Below are 20,267 nucleotides of genomic sequence, written 5' to 3'. Positions count from 1 at the left end.
CCAAATCCTTTATTTCTTTTCAAAATAATAAAATCATCATTTTTATAATTTTTGCATGAGGGCAAAGTAAGAATACAAATAATAATAATGATAATAATAATAAATAAATAAATAAAAATGATATTAAATTTGATGGGAACGCCCCCCCCCCCCCCAAAAAAAGAATTAAAAAAACAAAAAAAAAAAACATCTCACCTTATCACATTGATAAATATTAACCTGAAAACTTTTGTTCCCCAAATTCATATTCATTCACATAGAAAACATAGAAAATCCGTCTCATCTATCCCTCAAGTTACGTTCTTCATCCACATAGAAAACAACAAAAAGGTTTATCCTCTATCCCTCAAATTCATTGCTGCTTTAGATAGATCGATAAGAAATTGACAGCGTCCCTCTTCTATTTCAATTGGGTATTCTAATACTTGATTTGCAGCTCAAATTCACACTCAACTTGCTTGTCAGCACATTCACCAGCAGAAGGCAAATTTTTGGGTTAATCAAGATAAAAAAATTGAGATTTCTTGTATGGTACATCCACATTTTTTTCTTCTCTTTATTTAGGTGTTTGTTTGAGGTTTCTTGTTTTTGGGTAATATGTTTGAGATTTCGGTGTGTTGCATAATTTTCTCTTGTCAAAAAATTAATTGGATTCTTCCCTGTTTATGGGATTAAAAAAACAATAGATTGGTGTGTGTAATTTGCGCTCAAAGAAGTATTTTCTTAAAAGCCTTGAAACCTAGCCTTTTTACTTTTCTTATGGTCTATTTTAGAGCTTTGAGGAAGTTGAAATCGTACCGACTAAGTTTGAATGTGAAAGACCCTTATTAGAATGCAGAAAAATAGTAGCTTGGGCTTAGAAATATTGGGAAAAGATAGAAGAAACCCTGACTTAAAAACTATTTGGCTATTTTCACAAGCATCATTTATGGTTTGTAATTAGGTTTACAGACTGTAAGTTCCGCTCGTAAAACTCTGATTAAAAGTGAAATTTCTGAAGGTTGATCCAGGAATTGAAAGGATGATCCGTAAAAGGATTTGTGACTCGTAGAAGGGTTCGTGTGGAATCAGACATAAAATTAACTTTCTAAAGTTCGCTCTATGATACCCATTTACTATCCATAAAAGGTTCTACAACTTGTAGATGGGTCCGTAGAAATCAGGCCTCATATCAAGTTTCGGGGTTTTAATCTATGAGCCAACAAGACGACCTGTAGATGCATATACTACCCGTAAAGTGACCTTGTAAATCTTAGACTAAAATTTCTCCATCTCTCAAGTTTGATTTATGAACCCCATCTACGGTCCGTAAAAAATATCTACGGGCCATAAAAGCGTTCGTAAATTACAGACTTCAGCAGACATAAAAATATCAGAATTTTCTCGGCTTGAAATAACTTGATCCAGACTTAGGAATTTCTAAGGCGTTGCACAATCATGTATGAAGTTTTTTGAATTTTCTCTTACATGCAATATACAGCTCACTGCATGGGAGCATGTGATTCTTTTACCATCCCATCCCATGCAAAATGACGTTCTTCCATTTTATTCAACATTAACTGTTCACCATACATAGTTTGTACTTGAAATAAGAATTGTCAAGCCCTAGTAAAAATAGATGTAGCTGCCTCTATTTTGTTTTCTTCTACTAGTTTCCATATTTGAGGGCATAAACTTCCTGTTATATTAAGAAATTGTAAGATTTTATGTCAAATTATTCAAAAGCATATCACACTTTGTTTTTATTCTAAAATGTGACTTGCTCCAGAACTTGGATAGTTTGTCGTTGAACCAACTTCTAGCTTATTTTTCTTCCTTTTTCCAATATATTCATTTCATAAGTCATAGCTATACTTACTTATTTATGTTGCCCTAGCAGCTTTCCAAATTCTTGTCTTCAATGATAAGCCTTTATGCACTCTCTTAAAATTATTGTAAAGATGTCTTACACAATGTCTACACTTAACCTGAGGCACAATCTCATAGAAACTCCCTTCAAACCCTTGAAAAATGAGAAATAGATAAATATAATTACTTTTTGATATTTAAAGACAATTAAATTTAATAATTAAAGACAAGTGAAGAAAAATCTTATTTTTTGCTCATCTGTAATGAGACATATGTTATCGTTGTTTCTAATTTGCAAGTGATCATCCACCAGCAAATTCAAAAACCACTTTCAATTATCCTTGTCTTCGACATCAACTACATCATAGGCTATAGGGAACATACATACCATTATCAGCATCTATCCCAATTGTTGTTAAAAGTTGACCACCACATGATCCAACCATCCATCCCAATAAGTGGCCTAACACCTACCTTGCAACCTCTTTTGCAGGGCTCAAGACTTGTGTAAATTCTTTCAAAAATAGGTTTACTATCTTTTTCATTAGGCATTGTTTCTAACAATATAGTCGAACCTGGATTCGTTTACTTGAGTTCTGCACAGTAATCCTCCAAGTTTGCATATTATTCTTTGTACTAACCTTCGATCATCTCTTTTAGCTTTCTCTTTGCTCTTCGTGTATTTTCTTTATGAAATCACCTACTGATTCATTTGGATGTTTTCTTAAATAATGTAGGTATAAGTTAGCAATCATTCTAGATTTCACGTTTTTGTTGATATAAACAAATAAACAACCATCAGAATGTTTCTCAACTAATGTTTTTTTATCATGATGGTAGGGTCATCTGGTACCTTTAGAAATATATTATTTACGCCATGGACATCCATCTGAAATGGAAAGTGGTAAGTTATAACTATGTATTTGGTCTATTTTAATGAAGAGTAAAACAATCAGTTAATTTTTAGTGAACGTTTTGTTGTCTTATTTTTAACTTTGAGACTTTCCACTTTTAAAATAATATAGATAGAAGATATAGGTATAAATCCTACCTATATGAAAGAATAACACAACTATCATTATTAACCTTTATAAAATTAATTTTCTATAAAAATCAAATAACATTAAATAATCAAATGTTATTATAAGTATATAATAACTAGTATTTCCTTTCTTCCACTTTATGTGTTCAAGTTATTATTTGGAGAGTCAAATGAGGTTTTTTTATAATATTTTTAAAAAAATATTTTGAATAGTTAATTATATCAAAAAATTTTGATTAATTATAAAACGTTTTTTGGAGCCGTTTTTTGCGAATAACAAAGAGATTAATGGCGGCAGGTTGTGTGATCTAAGTGTGATGAAAGGAAGAGATGATTAGTTGGAGGTAATATGTGGCTGCACCAGTCCCCTTTTAGGATATATATATATATATTATTTGAATTAAATGCATGTTGTTGATTCTATCATGTGCTTATGATTTTGTTTTTGTGCTTATTCAAGTTGAGGATCTATCGAAATTCTCTCTATCTTTACAAGGTAGAGATAAGAATGAGTATGTTATTGTTGATACTTATTTGTGGGATGAGCTATTTTAAACTAGAGAAATAGCTACATTGTATGTTATTTGCTTGGTAAAAAGTGTAATCTTTGATGATCAGTCTATTTATTGGCTTTGAAGAGGTTACGTTTATCAACCTTTTTCTAGTTGTGGTTGATGATATATACATAAAGCGGCTTGGTTAATTAATAGTTTCTGAAAGAAGGTTAATTCCAACGTGCATGCCATTGTTGGAGCATGTTGACAGACATAGAGCCCGTTTGGATTGGCTTTAAGTTGGTCAAAACCAACTTAAAGCCCCTTTTCAGCTTTTGGACGTGTTTGCCTAATGCTAACTTTAAGCCAGAAAGTTCTTAAAGTCAGTCAAAAATGAAAAGTTAGGATTCCTAACTTTTTTTTTGTTAAGTGCTTAAAGTCATTTTCTTTGACCATGAAAATTACTTTTATATCCCTTATATTTTAACTAAATTCCCAAACTACCATTTTTATTCTTTTAACCCAAAATTTCACATAATTTTCCTCATTTAAGCACTTTTATCCAAACACTCAACTGCTTATTTATAAAAATAATTTTCAGCACTTTAAACTTCTAAAAGCACTTCATACATAAAAGTTACTTTTTTTAAGCCCATCCAAACTGGCTCATAATGATTTGGTTGAACGCATGACTTACTACTAGAAATAAAGGTTCATTGTGAATTAGTGGAAATTTATGTTATAGAACATGATTTTTTTGTTCATTTTTCTCAAAATTAGCTAACTTAAAAAATGCACGGTGGAAAATTAATTATCACTGAAAGAGTGAGAAGCCTCCTAATTTTTTGGTATGAAAATATTACTATTTTCTTTTCCCACTGATTAAATGTCACGACCCGAAACTACCCCCTAGTTTAGACATGGTGCTTAGAGACACAAGTGCCCCCAAGCTAACCTCATGGCATGGTATGACACTAAGATTCATAAACAACACATGATAAATATGAAGAGTGGAATAAGTTTGAAATAGGTTAATATAGCATAATAGAAAATCTGATACAAAGACATAAGCAAAAATTTAAACTGACTGTTTGAAAGCATTTTACTATATAGGTGAGTAGTTAGGACATGTCCCTAGTTAAAACTAAAATTTGAAATAAAAAGATAATACTGAAGAAAGCATAAGAATAATGTCCTCAGAGAGAAAAGGACTCACCAACTTTGATACAACATATAGTGGAGGCAAGACTAACCGTGAGCCTGATGGGATGCATTAGAACCTAAGTAAATTATGAAACAATAAAGGTAGAAAAGTATGTGGTCAGTACTTGAAATGTACTGAGTATGATAAACATGCATAAACATAATATTTATACATGGGAAATTTATAAAAACGTATTGATGCAATGACCAAGTAAACATATCATGAAAACTAATGATCTGATCTGAAAACATAGTACATGATCATGCAATATCTGAAAATCATATCAGATGTGGTAATCTGAAAGTATGACTGTGGGAGGTATACTATTAACCGACATAAATCAAGTGAGATACAACATGGAGTTTAGTGTACTGCTCCCCCACCGAAAAGAAAGTGACCATACTTTCCAAGGCATGGACCATGATATCTGAGTTAAGGTGGATCCATTAGCTAATGTCTATCTGAGACAAATTCTATGGTGGCATGTAGTTTTGCGGCTTAGGGATTGCTACTAAAGATCCACGGACACTAAACAAAAACTTTCATCCCAAAATTCCACTCGGTGCTAGGTATACTTCCAACAAAAATACGCATAAATCTTGAAACAGTAATAATCTGTACAATTGAATCATAAGAAATTTGATGCATACTGAGTACCTCCTTAAAATCATGATAACTGAACATAATCTGAAAGATACTTTATCTAAAAACATCTAAGCCAAGATAATCATATATACTGGGAGACACTTTATCTAAAAATATCTATAATCATGAAAATCAGATAAATCTGAGACATTCTTCTGAAAATAACATAATTTTGATCATGAAAATACTTGCATGCTATGGGTTCATGAAGATATCCATGAAAATATGTAATTAAGATCAATTCATGCATAATAAGATTATTCATGAAGAAGAAATCATGGAACTCTAGTATTGAGAACTCACACCTTGAAGAAATTAGGGCTTCTTTGAGACTCAATGGGTGAAGAAGGACCCATTGATGAAGTTCCCACATGTCTGGAGTAGAAAGCTTGGATCAATTCCTCCGATGGAAGCTTGAAGACTTGAGCCCTAGTTTTTGCATTGGGAGGAAACTTGAGAGAGAAGAAAATTTTATTTTGAGATAGAATTTGAGAGAATGAGAGGTTATGCTAATAGAAACCCCCTAATCTCACTTAGAACAATTCAAAATGACATACTGTATAATTAAAAGAATGAAAAAAGACTAAAAAGTCCCACTTAAAACTACCAGAACCAACTTCAAGAACCACTATACAGTCCGTTCAAGTGTCCAAAGAATGAAGGTGATCTAAGTTTCTGAAGGTTGGCTTCTACGAAAGCATCTACGATCTATAAAAAACTCCACGATCCGTAGAACCATCCATGTAACACTTAGACAATTTCCTAGTTTCTAAACTATGATCTACGGATCCCACCACAGTCCGTGATACATTCCACGAACTGTACAATAGTCCTTAAGTCAATAGATTTTTGTTGACTTGCATTTTTTGAACTACTTCTGATCTGATCTTGGCTAGGAACTTTCATAGTATTATATTAAATCAAAAACCTTGTGATAATAGCCAATGACATTTTTCAGTAGGAAATGTTAGTGTGAAAATAATGACTTTTAGTAGTGTATTGTGATGACCCGCCACATAAGCATCATGTAAGTGCCACATGTCACAAAGTTGCCCATGTGGAAGCCTTACATAGGAAAAATGCTAGTCCATAGTGGAAGGTTCTAGAGACATGTGGAGAATTTCCTTGGAAGACTTTAGAATTCCATGGATTTGCATGGAAAGTCCTTAGAATCTTCTAGTTGTGTAGAGAAATCTAGAAGAGGGATTAATTTATAAATATGGAAGGACTTGTGTAGTAATTTTTATTTACACTTAAGCCCCTAAGGAGTAGTATAAATAGAGGGGGCATTCATTTGTATCAAATCATCAAGCAATCAAGCATTCTTCCAAAGCAATACAAAAGCCTTCTTCATAAAAGTTCTCTTGTCTTTCTTACAATTTAGCATTTCCTTAGCGATCTAGTCTTAAAGGCTTACTTGAGCTTGCAAGATCGTAAAATATTCGTGAGTAAGTTGTCAAGTGCCGCACGAAGGTCTTGGTTGAAGTCTAAGTCCGTGACAACGTGGTATCAGAGTTAGGTTCTACTAAGGGATATGGCAAGTGAGGGAGACATTAACGCTACTACCGCCACCAACGTCAAGCAAGATGTTGGAAAGAAGCACCGCAAGGGAAAGAAAAACTCTAAGAAAAATAAGGAGGTGCCGCTTGAGCCTACACCAAGCGAGGCCCTAACATCCTACTCACCCTCGGTCATTGAGGTGAGTGATGATGAGCGAGGCGAGGAGCCCATGGACGTCACGCCCGGCATAGAATGGATCATAAGGGTGGATGTTATCTGGCAGGCCGTAGAGATATTGGGAAAGCGCTTGAACAAGTTCGACGGCAAGTTCAAGTCTCTAGAGGAGTTCACCCTTGAGGAGAATGACAACATCCAGAAGGAGTTGGAGGTGCGCAAGGTGGCCAAGTACGAGATGAAGGAGACAATCACTTTCTTGGAGTGTCAGCTCATGGATGCGCTGAGCACGATAGAGACCATGAAGGCCGAGATGGCAGCACTCAAGAGAGATGTGGAAGAGGGAATATGCGTGACGTCCAGCGCGGACAGAGAGGCCAAGATTGAGGCTCCCAAGCCACCTATGTTCAAAGGTGCCCGTGATGCACAAGAGGTGGAGAACTTCCTTTGAAACTTGGAGAATTACGTCAAGTTTAACAAAGTGAAGAATGACAAGACGAGGATCAAAACAACCGTGTTATATCTCTCGGAGATGGCCATATTGTGGTGGAAGCGCAGGGAGTCTGAGATAGGGAAGGATCTATGCACAATCAACACCTGGGAGCAGTTTCGGGATGAGTTTAAGAAGGCCTTTTTCCCCAATAATGTCATCTATGAGGCCAAACGCAAGTTTCAGGAATTGAAGCAAACGGGTAGCATGCGAGCCTATGTGAAGGAGTTTACTACTCTCATGCTTCAGATTCCCAACCTCACGGATGACTATATATTGTTCCACTTCATGGATGGCTGCAAAATTGGGCCAAGATGGAGTTGGAACACCGACAAGTCAGGACTATCGATGAAGCCATCACACAAGCCAAAGCTTTGACAGACTTCAGGCATGATAAGCATGACCTAGGAAGAGGAGACGAGATGATAGGTAGTCATGACCAAGGTGGGGGAGGTTGTGAAGAGAAACAACCTCATCCCAAAAACCATGACAACCTTAAGTCCGATGGTAAGAAGGCTGGACGACGAAGCGATGCCGACAGAAAGGCACAGACTGCGAAGGAGAATGGATGCTACATATGCGGAGGGTCGCATGGCTATGCAAGGTGTCCTGAACTAAAGAACCTTGGTTCCATCCTACGGGAATGGAAGGAGAAAGATGTACAAGGGCAAGAGCAAGGTTCAGACACGACGCAATTGGGCCTGATTGGACTATGCGGAGCTATCGCAAAGCAATCAGGAAAGCTGAAGGGGTACGACACACAATATGTAGACATCATGATCAATGGACGACCCGCTTATGCAATGGTTGACACAGGTGCAGAGGCCAACATAATGACCAAGTCAACAACTATGAAATTGGGGCTAAGTTACAGTCCAAGTGACGCCCGCCTCAGGATGGTTAATGCACCCTTGACACCGGTGTGCGGAGTTGATCAAGGAGTAGACATCACATTGGGCAAGTGGCAAGGTAAGACTAACTTTATCGTCGCTCTCTTAGATATCTTTGATATCATCCTTGGGCAGGAGTTCTTCCAGCGATGCCATACGGTGATCGACCCCTACCTCCAACAACTCGTGGTTATAGAGCAAGAGGGATCATGTATGGTGCCCCTAGTCAAGGTGTCGAAGATGGAAGGACCAACCCAACTTTTGGCCATGCAGCTTGAGAAGGGACTAGAGGAGGGAGTACCGACATTCATAGATACCATTGTGAGTTTGAGCGAAGACAATGGTGTTGGAGAGGCATTGCCACCTTGCACGAAGAAGGGCGTGATGCCGAAGAAGTTAAGACACTTGCCTCTAAGGTGCCAAGAAGGATGGAGGTCAATGTTGACTAAACCGAGCAAAAATCGGGACAACAGGCCACTGCCATGTTCCTCGTCCACGGGGAGAGACAATTTTCGAAGGAGGCCACATAGGAATGGTATGAAGACTTGTGGTAGCTTAAAGATAAAATCCGGGAGCTTTTGTAGCAGCAGTGCGCCGAGGTCGTCGCAACATCAGGTGGGGGAGAGTGTGATGACCCGCCACATCATCATGCCACATAAACGTCACGTAAGTGGTACATGTCACAAAGTTGCCCATGTGGAAGCCTTACATAGGAAAAATGGTAGTCCATAGTGGAAGGTTCTAGAGACATGTGGAGAATTTTCTTGGAAGACTTTAGAATTTCATGGATTTGCATGGAAAGTCCTTAGAATCTTCTAGTTGTGTAAAGAAATCTAGATGAGGGAATAGTTTGTAAATATGGAAGGACTTGTGTAGTAATTTTTATTTACACTTAAGCCCCTAAGGAGTAGTATAAATAGAGGGGGCATTCATTTGTAGCAAATCATCATGCAATCAAGCATTCTTCCAAAGCAATACAAAAGCCTTCTTCATAAAAGTTCTCTTGTCTTTCTTACAATCTAGCATTCCCTTAGCGATCTAGTCTTAAAGGCTTACTTGAGTTTACAAGATCGTGAAAGATTCGTGAGTAAGTTGTCAAGTGTCGCACGGAGGTCTTAGTTGAAGCCTAAGTCTGCGACAGTACGTAGCATGTAATGAACTTTCGTCTTACAATTACATCTCAATCTCAACACTAATTTTCCTTATACAATTGCATTTATGTATTGTAAGGATTTTCATAAACTTACTAGATTGCTGCTTTAGAAGCAACATTTCACAAGAAATGTGAACTAATGTACTACAATATTTTTTAAAGAAAGAGGTCTATCGAAAAATATTTCTCTATCTTACCAAGGTAGGAGCAAGATATTTATACACTTTACTATCTGCAGACCCCACTTATAGAATTACATTGAGTATGTTGTAGTTGTTCTTATTGATAAATTGCTAAAGGAACTATTCACTAATTCTTATCATATATGTGGAAAATTTTATTCTTAGGACCTCGATTGCTTTCTCAAAGAACCTACAGCATGTACATTTGAAAAATTCTACGTTCAATTGAACTAGTAAATGAGTCGACATTCACCTCTGGATATAGCTTCTTGAAATATACATTTTGGTGTAATCACCTAATAATAGTATGCTCTTACTATTGGAATAATTTAATATCCTACTACTTATTTTTTTCTCATCACTGAGTCATTTAACATGTTATTATTGTACTTGTACTTGTGGTTTTTTATGAAACAAAAAAATAACCTTCCTTGTTATCGTATTTGATAGATGTTTTCATGCTGTGATACTAATAAAAAATTATCTTTTGTTATTAGACAAGCTTACTCCGTCTGAATTTGAGAAACATGCTAGAAGAGAGTCTTCCAGGAAATGGAAGAGTAATCTCTGGATCATTGTTGATGGTTATAAAGTTTTGGAAGTAAATGTTGCACTACTCAGATATTATAATTAGTCTTTAAAGTATGTCAATGGATCACACAAATCTAGTCATCGTGATGAGTTTATCTTGTGTATCAAGTGTAAAAAAGAAAACAAATTTCATCGATGCTCTAAAAAGGAATGCAGGATGCACCAAGATGCCTTTGCCAATGCGCATCAGATGTGAGCTGATAATCATTTTGGCAAGTATGTTTTTTTTTTTTCATGTTTAATTCCCTTAATATTATGTTTTACATAGGCAAGTTGTTATTTCCAATTTATTGTTTATGTCAAAAGAAAATCTCTTCTAGTTGATCAATCTAACTTTTATAATAGAAATATATTATTACGATTAGTTACTAGTAGTATAAGAAGGGAAACATCAATATCCTCTTACACTATTTTGGATGTCTTCATCTCATACATAAATTCTTTATCTATATTAGCCGTTTAATCACAATTTATGTGAATATTCATGGAAATCCTTCAATAGTGAAAAGTTAGTATATAAAAAGATATCACTAATTCTGAATTGCTAATTATATGACTGATCGAGAAGATATCAGACTACAAAAAAAGGAAAAAATAAGCAAAAAATCATATATGTTGTCTTAGAGGTCATCTAAGCTTTGTGAAACAAGTTATAGCATACTCAATTTTCACAATGCAAATATTTTCTCTCTCATGATTCAGAACTTATATTGTCTTAGAAAGCTTTTATCTGAAAGTTTGAGAAACAAAATTAAATTCATTTTAAGCAATGTCTTAATACGTTGAGTCAAAAAAATTGTGATCAAACATATTGTGTTTTACCATCATAATTTGTACATGGTACTCATTAATCCTTTAAACCTGGAAATGAGATCTAGAGATGTGCACTTTCAATTGTCTTTTCCAAATCAGATAATTTTAACATTTTTAAATGAGTTACATGTCCTTTTTAGACAGAAAAACTCCCAATTGAGAGAAAAAATGATGTCACTCGGCTAAATACTTGCTTAGGAGGATTCAGTGCTGCCAAATGAGTGACATCAGACCTCTATTATTTACTCTTACCTTCTCTAAGAACACATTTTCATCCAAAAGTACTCAAAATGTTTATAAAGTACTATTATTCTCAATGATGATCCATTAGGACAAAGATTTAACTTTTATATGTATGAAAGAAGTGTAGCATGATCCTTGGATTTTACTTATTCCTATAATTTATTGTTTCACAAAGCTTAGATGACCTTTGAGTCAACATACCTCACTTTTTGGTTATTTTTGTTCCTGGTACGTAGATTGAAACCATCTCGATCAGTCAAATAACTAGTAGTTTTGAATTAATGATATATTTTCATGTACTAATTTTTTTTTACTATTGGAATGATCTCCGTGAAACTTAATACAAATTGTGATTAGATAATTGAAATAGGTAAATAATTTGTGCATGATTTGAAAAAAATCAAAATAGTTTAAACAAGATATTGATACTTCCCCTCTTGTACATTAGTAATTGGTCCTGGTAATAGATTTCTGTTATGAAAGTTAGATTGATCAACTAGAAGAGATCTATGTATAATTTGAATATCAAAATTGGAAATAACAACCTACATATGGAAAACATAATATTAAGGAAATTAAGCATGAAAAGGAAACATACATGCCAAAAGTAATATCAAAGCACTTCCAATGCACATTTGCCAAAGAATCATGGTAGATCCATCAATCTTCCTTAGAGTAGCGACGAAACCTGCATTTTATTTGCATTTGGTACATCTGATATATTCATTTTGATAACTAGGTTTATGTAGCCCATTAGCATGCTTTGAAGATTGGTTATAATATTTAAGTAGTGCAATTTTTACCACTAGAAGTTTGTAAACCTAAACAAAAATCCAAATAGTATTCTTCTATTTCCAAGACTCTCTTCCAGCATGTTTTTCAAATTTAGCTAGAGTAAGCTTGTCTAATAATTAAAAATCTACATGTATTAGTATCAAAACATGGAAATATCTCTCAAAGAAGGTAATAATAAAGAAAAAATATTGTTTCATACAAGCTACAAGTACAAGTATAATAATAACATGCTAAATGACTCATGATGAGAAAAAAGTAGTAGGATATTAAAAAATTCCAATAGGTGAGAGCATACTAATGATCAAGTGATTACACAAAAATACATGTTTCAAGAAGTTATAACAAAGGTGAATGCAACCTCATTTAGTGATTCAATTGAATCTAGCATTTTCCAAATGGACATGCTATAGGTTCTTTGAGCAAACATCTGAAGTCCAAAGAACAAAATCTTTCACATATATGGTAGAAATTACTCAATAAGTCCTTTAGCGATTATCACTATCAACAACAATAACATACTAAATATAATTTTACAAGTGAGGTCTGGATAGGATAGAATGTACGAAGACCTTACCTATACATTGGAAGGTAAAGAGGTTATTTACGATAGACTCTTTATTGAGAAGTAATAGAGTAGTACATTAGTTTACGTCTCTTTTGAAATGTTGCTTCTGAAGAGGCAATCATATTAATTTATGAAAACCCTCACAACACACAAATGCAGTTGGATTGTTTGAAATGGATGGATAAGAAAAATTAATTTTGGGATTGAGACGTAGTTGTATAACCAAAGTCATTACATGCTACGACACTGCTAAAATAATCACTATTTTTGCATTGTACTTTTTCACAAAAAAATATTCATTGGCTATTTGCTTTTGGTTGAATTGGTGAGAAGCAAAAAAAATGTAATATTTTCATATGAAAAAATAGGAAAATTTTCCTTATTTAAGTGAATATGTTTATCATTGTGTGTTTTCAGTGAGGTGAGTCGGTGGAAATGAATGGTAAAATCATGTTCTATATCACAAATTTCTTACTGATTCGCGGAGGGAAGAACCATTGCTTCTTCCAGTGAGACATGCATTGAACCAAACTATTGTGTCTGTCAACATGCTCCCATAATAACTTCTTTCATAAAATATTAATTAACCAAACCCCTTTATGAATATGTCATCAACCAAAACTACAAAGGAATTTTATTTGGGGCTCCATCAACGATAAGAGAAAATTACACTTGATTAAATGGGAGATACTGGCTACAAAAAATATGAGGGAGGACTAGGTATACAATTAATGGATAAAAGGAACATGGCTCTATTAACCAAACTAGCATGGCGAGCCTTTAAAGAACCTACATCTCTATGGGCAAGCACCCTCTTGAGAAAATATACGACACAAGGAATATTAGAAAGAACTTGTTCTACTAAACCCTCACATAGCTCTCTTATGGAAAGACCTTATGCGCGGCTGGGATATTTTAAAATTTGGAATAGTGTGGGTACTAGGGGATGGTCTATCAGTCTCCTTTTGGTTTGATAGATGGATACAAAATGGCCAAACCATTAGAGAATTAATCCACGGACCCTTGATGGAACACGAAATCTCCTATAAAGTGCGTGACATTGTCAACAATAACGGACTAATAACCAACCACCAATTATCCTTTGAACTGTCTCCAGAAATAAATAACCTCCTCAAAACTACCTACTTTCCTCAAAGCCATCACCATAAGGATAGTGTTGCATGGAAATTCAACCCTCAAGGCATATTGACAACAACTTCTGCGTATAAATTCCTCACTAGAAAAAAGGTTAATCCAAATAACAATCCTGCAAACTTCAACTGGATATGGAGACTACACTGCCTTAACAATATTAAATTTTTTCTATGGCTTTGTCAACATAACAGAATACCCTCTCGAAGCTATTTAGCATCCATAGGGATAGGCACTAACTCGACTTGTCTTATATGCAACTCTACAGAGACAATTCGGCATATTTTCCTTGAATGCTCAACAACAACAACAACAACAACAACCCAGTGAAATCCCACAACGTGGGGTCTGGGGAGGGTAGATTGTACGCAGACCTTACTCCTACCAAGGTAGGACGGCTGTTTCCGAGAGACCCTCGGCTCAAAAAAAAGCGGAAAAGGGGGTCAGATAAAGTTAAAAAAATTCAAAGCGCTATAGAAAAATAAATCACGAAGGCATCACAGATAAAATAGAGTAATCAAAAGTACTGAAAGCAATAAATAGTAACAGAAATAGCAGAAATGAGAGTACAAGGAATTGTAATGTGCTAGTGCGCCTATGAATAGGGAAGAATAACGAGACTATGTACTAGCCTTCTACCCTAATGCGGGTCCTCCACAGCCTCCTATCTAAGGTCATGTCATCGGTAAGCTGTAACTGAGCCATGTCCTGTCTAATCACCTCTCCCCAATACTTCTTCGGCCTACCCCTACCTCTTCTGTAGCCATCCATGGCCAACCTCTCACACCTTCTCACTGGGTCATCTGTGTCTCTCCTCTTCACATGCCCAAACCATCTCAGTCGCATTTCCCGCATCTTGTCTTCCACCGAGGCCACTCCTACCTTGTCCCGAATAGCCTCATTTCTAATCCTGTCGCTCTTGGTGTGACCACACATCCATCTCAACATTCTCATCTCGGCAACTCTCATCTTTTGAATGTGAGAGATCTTAACTGGCCAACACTCTGCCCCATACAACATAGCCGGTCTAACCACCACTTTGTAGAATTTGCCCTTAAGTTGTGGTGGCACCTTCTTATCGCATAGCACTCCGGAAGCGAGCCTCCATTTCATCCATGCTGCCCCAATATGATGTGTGACATCATCATCAATTTCCCCGCTGCCTTGCATGATAGACCCAAGATACTTGAAACTACTTCTCTTTTGAATAGCTTGGGCACCAAGCTTAACTTCCACGCCAACCTCCTGAGGTGTCTCACTAAACTTGCACTCTAAGTACTCTGTCTTGGTCATACTCAGCTTAAACCCTTTAGACTCCAAGGTATGTCTCCAATCCTCCATCTTAGCATTAACTCCACTACGAGTCTCATCAATCAGGACTATGTCATCCGCGAAAAGCATACACCATGGCACCTCACCTTGAATTTGTCGCGTCAATGCATCCATTACCAAGGCAAATAAAAATGGACTTAGAGCTGATCCTTGATGCAACCCCATCCCAACTGGGAAATGCTCTGAGTCCCCTCCTACTGTCCTTACCCTGGTTTTGGCTCCCTCATACATGTCCTTGATCACCCTAATGTATGCCACAGGTACATCTTTAGCCTCCAAACATTTCCATAGTATCTCTCTTGGAACTTTATCGTAGGCCTTTTCTAAGTCGATGAATACCATATGCAAGTCCCTTTTCCTCTCCCTATATTGCTCCACCAGTCTCCTCATAAGATGGATGGCTTCTGTAGTTGAGCGTCCCGGCATAAATCCGAACTGGTTCTCTGAAATAGACACGCCTCTCCTCACCCTCATCTCCACCACTCTTTCCCACACTTTCATAGTGTGGCTTAGTAACTTGATACCTCTATAGTTGTTGCAACTCTGGAAATCCCCTTTGTTTTTGTATAGAGGGATCATTACACTCGACCTCCATTCTTCGGGCATCGTTGCCGTTTTAAAGATGACATTAAATAACCTAGTCAGCCACTCCAAACCTACCAAGCTGGCATTCTTCCAAAATTCCCCAGGAATCTCGTCAGGTCCGGTTGCTCTTCCCCAGCGCATCCTACGAACAGCACCCTTAACCTCTTCGACCTTAATACTTCTGCAATATCCAAAATTGCGACGCCTCTCTGTATGTTCCAAATCTCCCAATACAAAGTCTCTGTCCCCTACGTCATTCAAGAGTTTATGGAAGTATGACTGCCACCTCTGTTTAATGAGAGTCTCTTCTACCAATACTTTTCCATGCTCGTCCTTAATACACTTCACTTGATCCACATCGCGTTCCTTTCTCGCCCGCGCCCTGGCTAGCTTGAACAATTTCCTATCCCCACCTTTTTCTTCTAGTTCAGCATAGAGGCGTTCAAAAGCTATCGTTTTTGCCGTCGAAATAGCCGACTTCGCCTCCTTCTTCGCCATCTTATAAAGTTCCTTATTCGTCCACTCCTCCACCTCATCCGTGCTTTCTATCAACTTCGCGTATGCCATTTTCTTTGCTTCCACCTTCCCTTGCACTTCTACATTCCACCACCAGTCCCCCTGATGTCGACTACGACTGCCTGTCGAGACTCCCAACACTTCCCTTGCTACAACCCTAATACAACTAGTCGTCCTATCCCACATACTGTTCGCATCCCCACTACTATTCCAGGCCCCCATGTCCTTCAATTTCTCTCCCATCTCTAGAGCACTAGCCGTGGTCAAACTCCCCCATCTGATCCTAGGTTGATCATTCCCGACCCTCTTCTTCCTCGTCATCTTGATCCCTAAATCCATTACCAAGAGCTTATGTCGGGTTGTAAGGTTGTCTATCGGAATGACCTTGCAGTCTTTGCACAGACCTTTATCATCCTTCCTAAGGAGTAAAAAGTCTATCTGAGTCTTAGCCACCGAACTACTGAAGGTTACCAAATGGTCCTCCTTTTTTGGAAAATTCGAATTAACTATCACCAACCCAAAAGCTCTTGCGAACTCCAAAAGTGAAACTCCTCCTCCATTTCTGTCCCCAAAACCAAAGCCTCCATGCACATCGTCATACCCTCCCGAAATAGACCCGATGTGCCCATTGAAGTCACCTCCCACGAAAAGCTTCTCAGTAGGCGGTATGCTTCCCACTAACTCGTCCAAATCCTCCCAAAAGCGCCTCTTCTCCTCCTCTACTAAGCCCGCTTGCGGCGCATAAGCACTAATAATGTTCAAAGTGGTCCCTTCAATGACCACCTTAATCGACATCATCCTATCAGTGATTCTCCTAACCTCCACCACCTGATCCCTTAGATCACTGTCTACTAAAATGCCTACCCCATTCCTATACTTTGATTTACCAGAGAACCAAAGCTTATACCCGTCTACCTCCTTAGCTTTAGTACCTACCCATTTGGTCTCTTGGACACAAGCTATATTAATCCTCCTTTTCTTAAGAATCTTAACTAGCTCTATTGACTTTCCCGTTAACGTCCCAATGTTCCAAGAACCTACTCTTAGTCTAGACTCTCCTTTAACCCATTTACCCCTCCTTACCCTCGTCCCCGACCCTAAATGAGAACATGACCCTAATCCACCATCACTATCCAAAGCCACGAAAACGCGTATGAACTACTAAAGTATTAAATGGTCTAAAGTCAGCAAAATATAAAGACAAGTGTATGAACAAAGAATATTTGGAAACCGGAGGTACCAACTCTAGTTGAAAAGAACCTGGTTCACGCCGGAAATATTGTTCGCGCGCCGGAAACACTGTTCACGCGCCGGAAACACTGTTCACGCGCCGGAAACACTGTTCACGCGCCGGAAACACTGTTCACGCGCCGGAAACACTGTTCACGCGCCGGAAACACTGTTCATGTGCCGGAAATACTGTTCACTCGCCGGAAACTGTTCACTCGCCGGAAATACCGAAATACCTGTGCAAAAACTGCCCGAAAATCTACTGGTGGAGGATTTTCGATCGCAGTCAAAGAGGAAAAAGGAGAAGAGAAAAAAAATACAAAGAAGAAGGAAGGAAGAGATGAAGAGAGAGAACAGAAGGGGGGGAGATCTGGCCGGAAATAGTCTTCGCCGGAGGCCGCTAGGGGAGGTGTTGGCCTGGGTGTAGGTGGGATGGAGATGGGGGGAGTCAGGGGGGTCGGGGGTGGGGGTGGGGGAGTCACTTACCGTTGGAAGATGAGAGGAGAGAGAAAGAGCAGAACACTAGGATACTTGCAAATTTTACCAACTTGTCAAGTAACCATAACTGGCAAAATGCCAAATGCCAGAAAATTTTGGCAAAAATTGAAAGCTTTCTACAAGATTAACCTAATCATTAATACAAATAATCATGACTGTCTAAAGAACCTAAAGGAACTCAATCTCAAAAGCCCTAATAAAAGAGTAAATTGGGAAGAGCTCTTTCCCTTCGTAATGTGGAATATACAATTAGTAAGAAAAAATAATCATCACAATAACTCCCGTGAACAAATCTGTTTAAACCATATTATGAACCACGCCCGGGAATACCACCATCTCACACACTGTCCAAAAAGTACAAATGAATACATAGTCACTCATCTAAGATGGAAATTATAACACCCTCTAAAAACGTTGTATATGGTGTTCCAATTCTCGACGAAAATGATACTGCTTCTATATTTTCGGCATACCTTTACATAAAATGGTCTAAATTAGGTGATTCAAATTTTTGAATAATCCCAACATCATTACCTACAACTTTTATGAAGACATGGCTTAAGATACAGAGGCTAAGTAGGTCAAATAAATTAATCTTTGCAAGACCTAGTGCTGTGATGAAATGGAGTATTTGTAGAAGAAAAATCACATCTCACTGTAGAATACTCCAAATCAGTTGATTCTTGAACGATATGAATAGAGACTGCTAGATCTACAATTCATATGAAGATACCAAATTCTAATTAGGAAGTTATCTTATTCAAACGTAGCTCCAAAAAAGGGTATTCCGTAAAAAGAAGATTCATCTCACCAACCAAGGAAGATCTAGATCTATTTGACATCACCCATGACATCAATAGTCCTCCATTTGACATCACCCATGAAATCACAATCCTCCATTAAATTTTCAAATTTTTCTTTATAATTATTTTAATTATTATTAGGTCCCTTCTTCACACCTATAAATACCCACCTTATTTCATCATTTTGTTCATTAAGCTTTCTCAAGCAACTCTTCTCTCTATACACTTCTTTGCTTATTCTCAAACTACAGTTTTAGCTTTTAGTAGTGTAGAAATACTATTCTGGTGATTCATATACTTCGAGTAGTACACAAAATGCTCTGACGAGGAAATTCTAAGATTCAAGAGTGTTCATTAAGTCCTTCGATTTTGAGTAAAGCTACGGATCTAAGGTATGTGGGTATTGATTCATGGATCCTTTCACCCATGAAACCCAAATAAATTATCAAGTCTTCTATTTAATTCAAGTATGAAACTTTATGGGTTTTCATATCATGATTCCAAATGCATAGATTATTAAGTATTTGAAGTTTAATTACCTATCATATATTAGCGTATGTAAGGCTTCAATGAGAGTATTCCTTCCACTCTCATGCCTAAAGTAATTTGATTATATGATAAATTATATTTATTTTCTTTAAGCTTTACTCTACGATATATGGGCGTTCATCCATGAGTTTTTCCACCCATGTAGTCTAAAACTCTTTCAACTAAATCTCTTGATTTAAAGTAAGATTTTCTTATGGGTAATTCTTATTTCTACTTAATAGCATGAATCATGGTTACACTAATGATTATTGGTCTATTTTGATGCAAAATAATTTCATATGTATGAATTGATGGTTTGCAAGTATTTTCTCTATTTATGTCTTTAAACGTTCTTGAAATTCATGGTGGGTTGCTTAAAGAATGCTTTTCAATTAATGGATTATAAAGTATTTAGGCATAATTTCATTTACATATATATTTGAAAGTTGAAGTGATTTGAACTCACCTAGTTTTACTATGTTTTCAATGAAGTTTGACTTGAAAACTTTGACTCCAAATGAATGTTTATGAAAGCAATATCTATGATCAAAAGGGAGTTTTATGAAATAAAAGAATGATGAAATGCTATGAATGATGGATTCTTTATGCAATAAGGACTATTCTTGCATATTTGAATTACCAAATATTTTAATGAGCTATTCCACCGAATATTATGTTTTGAATTCTCAAACTATATGCTATGAATATTTTGAAGTATTAAACTATTCTGTGGGATTGACTTAGCACCGAATGAGGCATTGAGGTGGGATTCGGTAAGGGAATCCTTGTAGAAACCCCTTGTCTCATTAACTATGTGCCAACATAGGAGCCCTTGTAGGCTTAGGCTAATAGATCAATAAAAGCCCTTAAAGTTAAAGTTAAAATGTAAAGTTGACGGCGTTCTACCCTAGGCAAGTAGACTTTCCTACCAATATAGAGGGTTATGTTGGATTCCATGTAATAGCTCACATGGTCTTAATGTCGGTTATAGTCA

The 20,267-nt window shown here is 36.8% G+C and overlaps 1 long non-coding RNA gene across 2 annotated transcripts; it reads left to right on the top strand.

Annotated features, from left to right (window-relative positions):
- Positions 1–245: 245 nt before the first annotated feature.
- On the top strand, positions 246–3,446 carry LOC129877290 (uncharacterized). Of its 2 annotated transcripts, XR_008763513.1 has the most exons (4): positions 246–330; positions 437–531; positions 2,689–2,752; positions 3,189–3,446. It is a non-coding gene; the product is annotated as an uncharacterized LOC129877290 (long non-coding RNA). The 2 variants fall into 2 exon arrangements; XR_008763514.1 differs by having other exon boundaries at positions 253–526.
- The last annotated feature ends 16,821 nt before the right edge of the window (positions 3,447–20,267 follow it).

This window comes from Solanum dulcamara, chromosome 12, assembly GCF_947179165.1.
Source record: "Solanum dulcamara chromosome 12, daSolDulc1.2, whole genome shotgun sequence".
NCBI lineage: Eukaryota > Viridiplantae > Streptophyta > Magnoliopsida > Solanales > Solanaceae > Solanum > Solanum dulcamara.
This window is presented reverse-complemented; position numbering and strand designations above follow the sequence as displayed.